We start from the raw sequence: 6838 nt of genomic DNA, 5'->3' as shown, positions 1-6838 counted from the left end.
ATGTGATGAATCCACATTTCATGATATTTATTTGCTTTAATTAGATTGATTTCATTGACTTTTCTTTCATTTATTCATTGAAATAGCATAGTTTCATGATTTCTTCTTAAATTGTGCTTAAAAGTAAAAACATGTTTTTTAGGCTCTAAAATTGCTAAATTTTGTTCACTTTAATTCTATTTGATGCTTTGATGTGTTTGTTGAGTGATTTAAGGTTTTGAAGGCAAATATGGATTGAAGAAGTGAGGAAGGAAAGCATGCAAAGTGGAAGAATTCAAGAAAGCTGCCAATCCTGACCTCTCTGTACTAAATGGATCATAACTTGAGCTATGGAGGTCTAAATGAGGCGGTTTCAGCGCCATTGGAAAGCTAACATTCGGCGCTTCAAAATGATATACAATTTGCCATAGTGGACATGGAGTTTGGGTGTGTGTACACACACACACTTGTGTGTACGCACAAGAAGAAAATCAACAAGTGTGCGTACGCACAAGTCTTGGCACGTGACCTCATTGATTGCAACTCGCTGGCAGCGATTTTTGGGCTTCCAGAGCCTAATCAAACTCATTTCTAAAGTTATTTCAAGCCAAATTGAAGATGGATTAAGGGGGAGCAATTAGGTTTAGGTTTTTACATGTTTTAGCTTAGTTTTTCTAGAGAGAGAAGCTCCCCTTCTCTCTAGAATTTAGGGCTATTGTCTTAGTTTATTTTTAATTTCTCTCTTTAATTCTTGTTTTAGTATAGTTTTATTTATGTTTTCATGCTTTCTTGTCATGATCCTTAGTTTTTTTTATTATATTCTCATTGCCACTTTTAGTTTGTGAACACTTGTTACTTTTAATTTCATTTAATGCAATTTTGATGTTTTGTCTTTCTTTAATGCTTGTTTGAGTTTTTATTATTATTCTCATGCAATTAGTAGTTTAGATTTATTTTTATTACAGTTTATGATATTTTTCCTTTTATGCATGTTAGGTATTTGATAAAATGTCTCTTATAGTTTTTGCCTAGTTTTTTACACTCTTGGTTAGAAATTGAGTAATTAGGTAAACTTGAGTCATGGATGTCCATTCCACATTGTGTTAGGATTGTTAGTTGGTTTGGTTTTCATTGACGCTAGTCTTTTATAGTAATTAGTGGGTTGACTAGGACTTATGAATTGAGATCAATTATGTCCTTTTAACTTATCCTCGACGTTAGGATAGACTAATTGGGATTAATTATACGCAATTACCATGTTTGTGATCCATGACTAGGATAGAAATCCTTAATTCCCCAATCCTTGCCAAAAGTTCCTTTTTGCCACTTTAAATTCTATTTTTGATTTACTTGCTTTGAGTTTTAATTTCTTGCATTTTAATTTCTTGCCAATTGCTATCAAACCCCTTTTCTTCATAGCCAATAATTAAGCACTTAATTGCAATTCCTAGGGAGAACGACTCAAAATTTAAAACTCCCGGTTATTTTGTGTTGATTGTAACATATTTGATTTAAACTTTGATTGAGAGTTAATTATTGGTCTAGACAATGCTTGTGACGAGATTCTATTTTTGTGAAATTCTAGATCAACATTAATTCTCACACCATCAAGCAAAGAGGAAGAGATTGAAGTTGAAGAAGCTTGCAAAGAAGTGGAAGTAGTCAAAGAGGAGTCAAAGGGAGTGAAGCTCACATTGCTAAAGTTGTTGGAGACCTCTCCTCCTTGATGCCAGGGCATCTAGGCCAGTTTCACTAACCTTTTCTTTACTGTTTTAAGGTAGTTTCATGCATTTTCTTAATGAATAAGGCAAGTTTTGGATGAAAATACACTTACACCTTGATTCAAGCAACTATTGTGAATTTCACATGATTTCATGAGGATTTTGCTAGAATTGAATGATAAATTGATGATGCATAATCTCATGATTTTGATTAGAGCTTTGATGCACTTTATTTGCTTGATTTCAGGACAAAGGAAGCAAGGAAGAACCACGTTAGTACTCACGTTAATCTAGTTAACGTGACCACTAACGTGGAATGGTAAATAGCTTGCAACGTTAAGGAGAAAAGTGATCACCAATAACGCCCGCGAAGCCATCATAAGCCCACGTTAATTGCCACGTTAACTAAGTTAACGTGGTAGTTAACGTGGAGACAAAAGAAAGCTCCAACGTTAGTGGTAAACGTGAACACCACTAACGTTCCTAGACTTGGCAATGAGCCACGTTAAGAATCATGTTAACTTAGTTAACGTGAACTCTAACTTGGAAGAGAGGAACAATGCCAACGTTAGTGACACTCACCTTTGTCACTAACGTTGGATCAACTAGCATTGCCCACGTTAGTGGTCACGTTAAGACCACTAACGTGAAAGTTAACGTAGAGCTGAGATTGATGAGCCAACGTTAGTGACACTCACCTTTGTCACTAACGTTGGAAGATGGCATAACTACCACGTTAACTTAGTTAACGTGAGCTCTAACGTGGAAAGTAAGGGCACTTTGAGCGTTAGTGACAAAGGTAAGTGTCACTAACGCTCTCAAAGGTGAGGCATAGCCACGTTAAGAGCCACGTTAGTTACACTAACGTGAACTCTAACGTAGGGACAAAGGGGCATAAGGCAACGTTAATGGGAAAGGTGAGTCCCAATAACGCTTGCGAAGGATTATAAGCCAACGTTATTGGAAAAGGTGAGTCCCAATAATGCTAGCGAAGATTTACAAGGCAACGTTAGTGTTCACGTTAGTGCCACTAACGTTGGAGTTAACGTAGGCTATATGAGGGTTAGAACGTTAGTGAAAATTGTGATTGCCACTAATGTTCTCGAACCCACAATGTCACTTAACGTTAACTTCACTAATGCCCATGCTTAATTCATACTTCTCTACAAGCTGGGCCTACTAAAGATTGGAACTGCTTCAACTCAAGATCCAAAACCCACATCCAAGACTTGAAGAACTCACTAGAAGATCAAGAGGAGTAGTATATATAGGAGTAGTTTTGAACTATAGAGGAGCTTGGCACTTTGGAGAACTACTCTCTGTATACTTACTTTTCTGCAATTTTAGCTTGGATGTATTCTTTTCTGCCATTTTCTATTTCTAGAGCTATGAACAACTAAACCCCTTTCATTGGGTTAGGGAGCTCTATTGTAAATTGATGGATCAATTATAGTTTTCATTCTCTTCTTCTTTCTTCTCTTTTGAATTACTAGAAAGCTTTCGATCTGAATTCAATTGGTTAGTTGTCTTGGAAAAGAAACTCTCCATAATTGGATCTCCTCTAAGCCTTGGAAAAGGGATGAGGAGATCATGCTAGAAATGCTTTCTCATGTTGGACCAAATTGGGGTCTGGACGGATATAGTGATATGTTATCCTCCCAACACTTTGATTTGGAAATACATGTGGTATAATCAGTGACCAAACTTCATCTCTTCCCGTGAGCAATTAAATCAAGGAATTGGACAATTGTTCAAGCTTAGAGAGATTGGATTACCAAGGAATTGGAATCCAATCACCTAAGATTGCCAAGGAGATCAATAGATGCATTGATTGAGGAAGAGATAAAAATGAACTTGATCCAGAGAATACAACATCTCCTGAGCCCAATGAATTCTCCATTTCTGATCTTATCCATTCTCTTTATTTCCTGTCATTTATTTTCATGCTTATTACCCCAAATCCCCATTTATGATTCTGCACTTTAAATTCTGCTATTTACTCTTCCGTCATTTAATTTCTGCAATTCTCAAACTACAATCTGTTTAGCTCAACAAGCATACTCTTCCAACTAAAGTTGCTTGACCAATCAATCCCTGTGGGATTCGACCTCACTCTATTGTGAGTTTTTACTTGACGACAAATTCGGTATACTTGCCAAAGAGAAATTTGTTGAGAGACAAGTTTTCGTGCATCAAGTTTATGGCGCCGTTGCCGAGGATTGATTTTGTATCAACAATGATTAAGTTGGAAGCTCACTAGATTGGGCATTTTTCCCTTGTTATTTACTTTATTCAGTCATTTATTTCCACTTTGTTTGACTTCTTCCTCATCCTCTATACTCTCTCTGTTTCCTTTCTTTCTTTGTTATTATCTACAATTCTGCTCACTAACCCACTAACTGTTTGATAATTTGCATCACTCACACTAACAATCACTCTAACAAGAATAACCTCTTTATTTTAACTCTTGCTGCGTGTTTTGTTATTTGTATGACAGGGAGAAGAAGGAGAACCTCAACTTCCTATGATTCAGAACCTGAGAGAACTCTCTGGAGATTAAGGAGGGAAGCAAGAGGGAAAGGAGTTATTGGTGCTGAGGAAGAGGAAGAGTATTTTGAACCCAACATGGAAGAGAACTTGGAAAACAATCATGAAGAAGAGGCTCACAACCATGCCAGAGAAGGTCCTGCAAATCATGCTGGGAAAGAAAGGAGAGTTCTAGGATCCTACATCAATCTAAATCCAAGAAACTGTGGAAGTAGCATCCAAAAGCCCACCATACATGCCAACAACTTTGAACTAAAACTCTAGCTCATCACCCTTGTTCAGAACAACTGGTCATTTGGAGGAAGTGCTCAAGAAGACCCCAATTAACATCTAACCACCTTTCTGAGAAATTGTGACACTGTGAAGTCTAATAGAGTCTACCCGGATGTCTATAGGCTGCTGTTGTTCCCTTTTTCACTCAGGGACAAGGCATCCAAGTGGCTTGAATCCTTTCCAAAGGAGAGTTTGACAAATTGGGAAGATGTGGTGAACAAATTTTTGGCAAGATTCTATCCTCCTCAAAGAATTAACAGGCTGAGAGCTGAGGTGCAGACTTACAGGCAACAAGATGGTGAGACTCTCAATGAGGCATGTGAGAGGTTCAAGGACTTAACAAGAAGATGCCTACCAGATATGTTCAATGAATGTGTTCAACTTCACATTTTCTATGAAGGTCTTTCCTATGAGTCAAAGAAGGTTGTAGATCATTCATCAGGGGGCTCTCTAAATAAGAAGAAAATTATTGAAGAAGCCGTAGATGTCATTGAAACAGTAGCTGAGAATGACTACTTCTATGCCTCTAAAAGAAGTAACACTCGAGGAGTAATGGAGCTGAACCACATGGATACATTGCTAGCTCAAAACAAGATGATCACCAAGCAGCTAGCAGATCTCACCAAGAAGGTGGAGGAAAACCAAGTTGCAGCAGTCATCACTTCATCACCAACTCAAGAAGGAGTGAATATAGGAGAAGAAGGTGACTGGGAACAAGCCAACTATGTTAGAAACTCATCTCGACAAATCCATGACCCATACTCCAAAACTTACAACTCTGGATGGAGAAATCACCCCAACTTTGGTTGGAGAAATCAACAAGACCAAGGTCAAGACCAGAGATGCCACAACCTCAACCCCAACAACAATGTAACTCACCAACATACCTCACAGAGATCATATCAACACCCACCTAACCACTCTTCTCAACCACCTAATCTCAACCTACCATCACTAACAGAGGATAGACTTTCAAAGATTGAGACTCTACTTGAAGATTTATGTAGAGAAGTCCAAGACAACAAGGTGTTCAAGGAAGAAGTGCGAGCCAATATCAAAAACCAAGGAGAAAACATCAAGAGACTGGAGTCCCAAGTAGGGTATCTATCTCAATAAATTCCCAAACCTACTGATGGATTTCCTAGTGACACGGAGAAGAACCCAAGAGGAGAAACAAAGAAAGTAAGGTGGGAAGAGTGTAAGATGATCACCACAAGTGATGAGAGGAGTATGAATGAAGTAGAACACCTCCAAAACAATCAAAAAGAAAACCAGGAAGAAAGGAGCCATGCACCTCAACCCACACTCATGGAAGAGCTGAAGAAGAAGGAGACACTTAACCCATATGCACCCTTTCCCCAAAGGCTTAAAGTTGGTGTAGCAGGAAGAATGTATTCACGATTCTTCGACATATTTGCATCTCTTGATGTAAATATACCATTTATTAAAGCCCTCCAGCAAATGCCTTTCTACATAAGGTATATAAAGGAGCTGTTAGCCAGAAAGAGTTCATTAAAAGGTGGAGAAACAATAAAGATGAATAGAGATTGCAGTGCTCTCATTCAACCAGGGCCACCCAAGAGGAGGGATCCAGGGAGTTTTCATATTCCCTGTGCCATAGGAGAAACAATGATTGATAAAGGACTCTATGACCTGGGAGCGAGCATCAACTTAATGCCTCTATCTCTCATGAAAAAGCTTCAAATCAATGAGCTAACACCCACATATGTAATCATTAAGTTGGCTGACAAAACTCAAAAACAGGCAATAGGAGTAGTTGAGAATGTGCTAGTGAAGATTGGGAACTACTTCCTCCCCACAGAATTTGTTGTCCTCGAAATGGATGAGAACCCCATTTACCCCATCATTCTGGGAAGGCCATTCTTAGCCACAGGCAGAGCACTCATAGATGTGGAACGAGGAGAGCTAGTGTTGAGAATACATGATGATCAGCTCACTTTCAATATTTTCAACCTCTCACAAGAAGCAGACCATGATAACAAAGAGCTGATGGAGGAGCCAAACAAGGAAGCACAAGCACCACACATAAGGACTCCTATGGTTAACAACCAATGTGATCAAAAGGAGCAACAGCCAAGTGCAATCCAAAAGGAACCAGTCCCACCAGAATCACATGAATTAGACAACAGAACCATTCTCAAAAAGGAAACCACAAGGAAAAAGTTGGCATCAACAGACAAAAAGAAAAAGGTCCCAAGGGGATGGAAAAAGAAGAAAATCCCTACAGAAGATTTTTCGCCCGGAGATGAAGTGGTCTCTACATACTTTCCATTTATACCCTCACCTCCCCATTATTT

Source organism: Arachis duranensis, chromosome 9 (assembly GCF_000817695.3).
Source record: "Arachis duranensis cultivar V14167 chromosome 9, aradu.V14167.gnm2.J7QH, whole genome shotgun sequence".
NCBI classification, from domain to species: Eukaryota; Viridiplantae; Streptophyta; class Magnoliopsida; order Fabales; family Fabaceae; genus Arachis; species Arachis duranensis.
The sequence above is the reverse complement of the archived record's forward strand: the minus strand, read 5'-3'. Positions refer to the sequence as shown.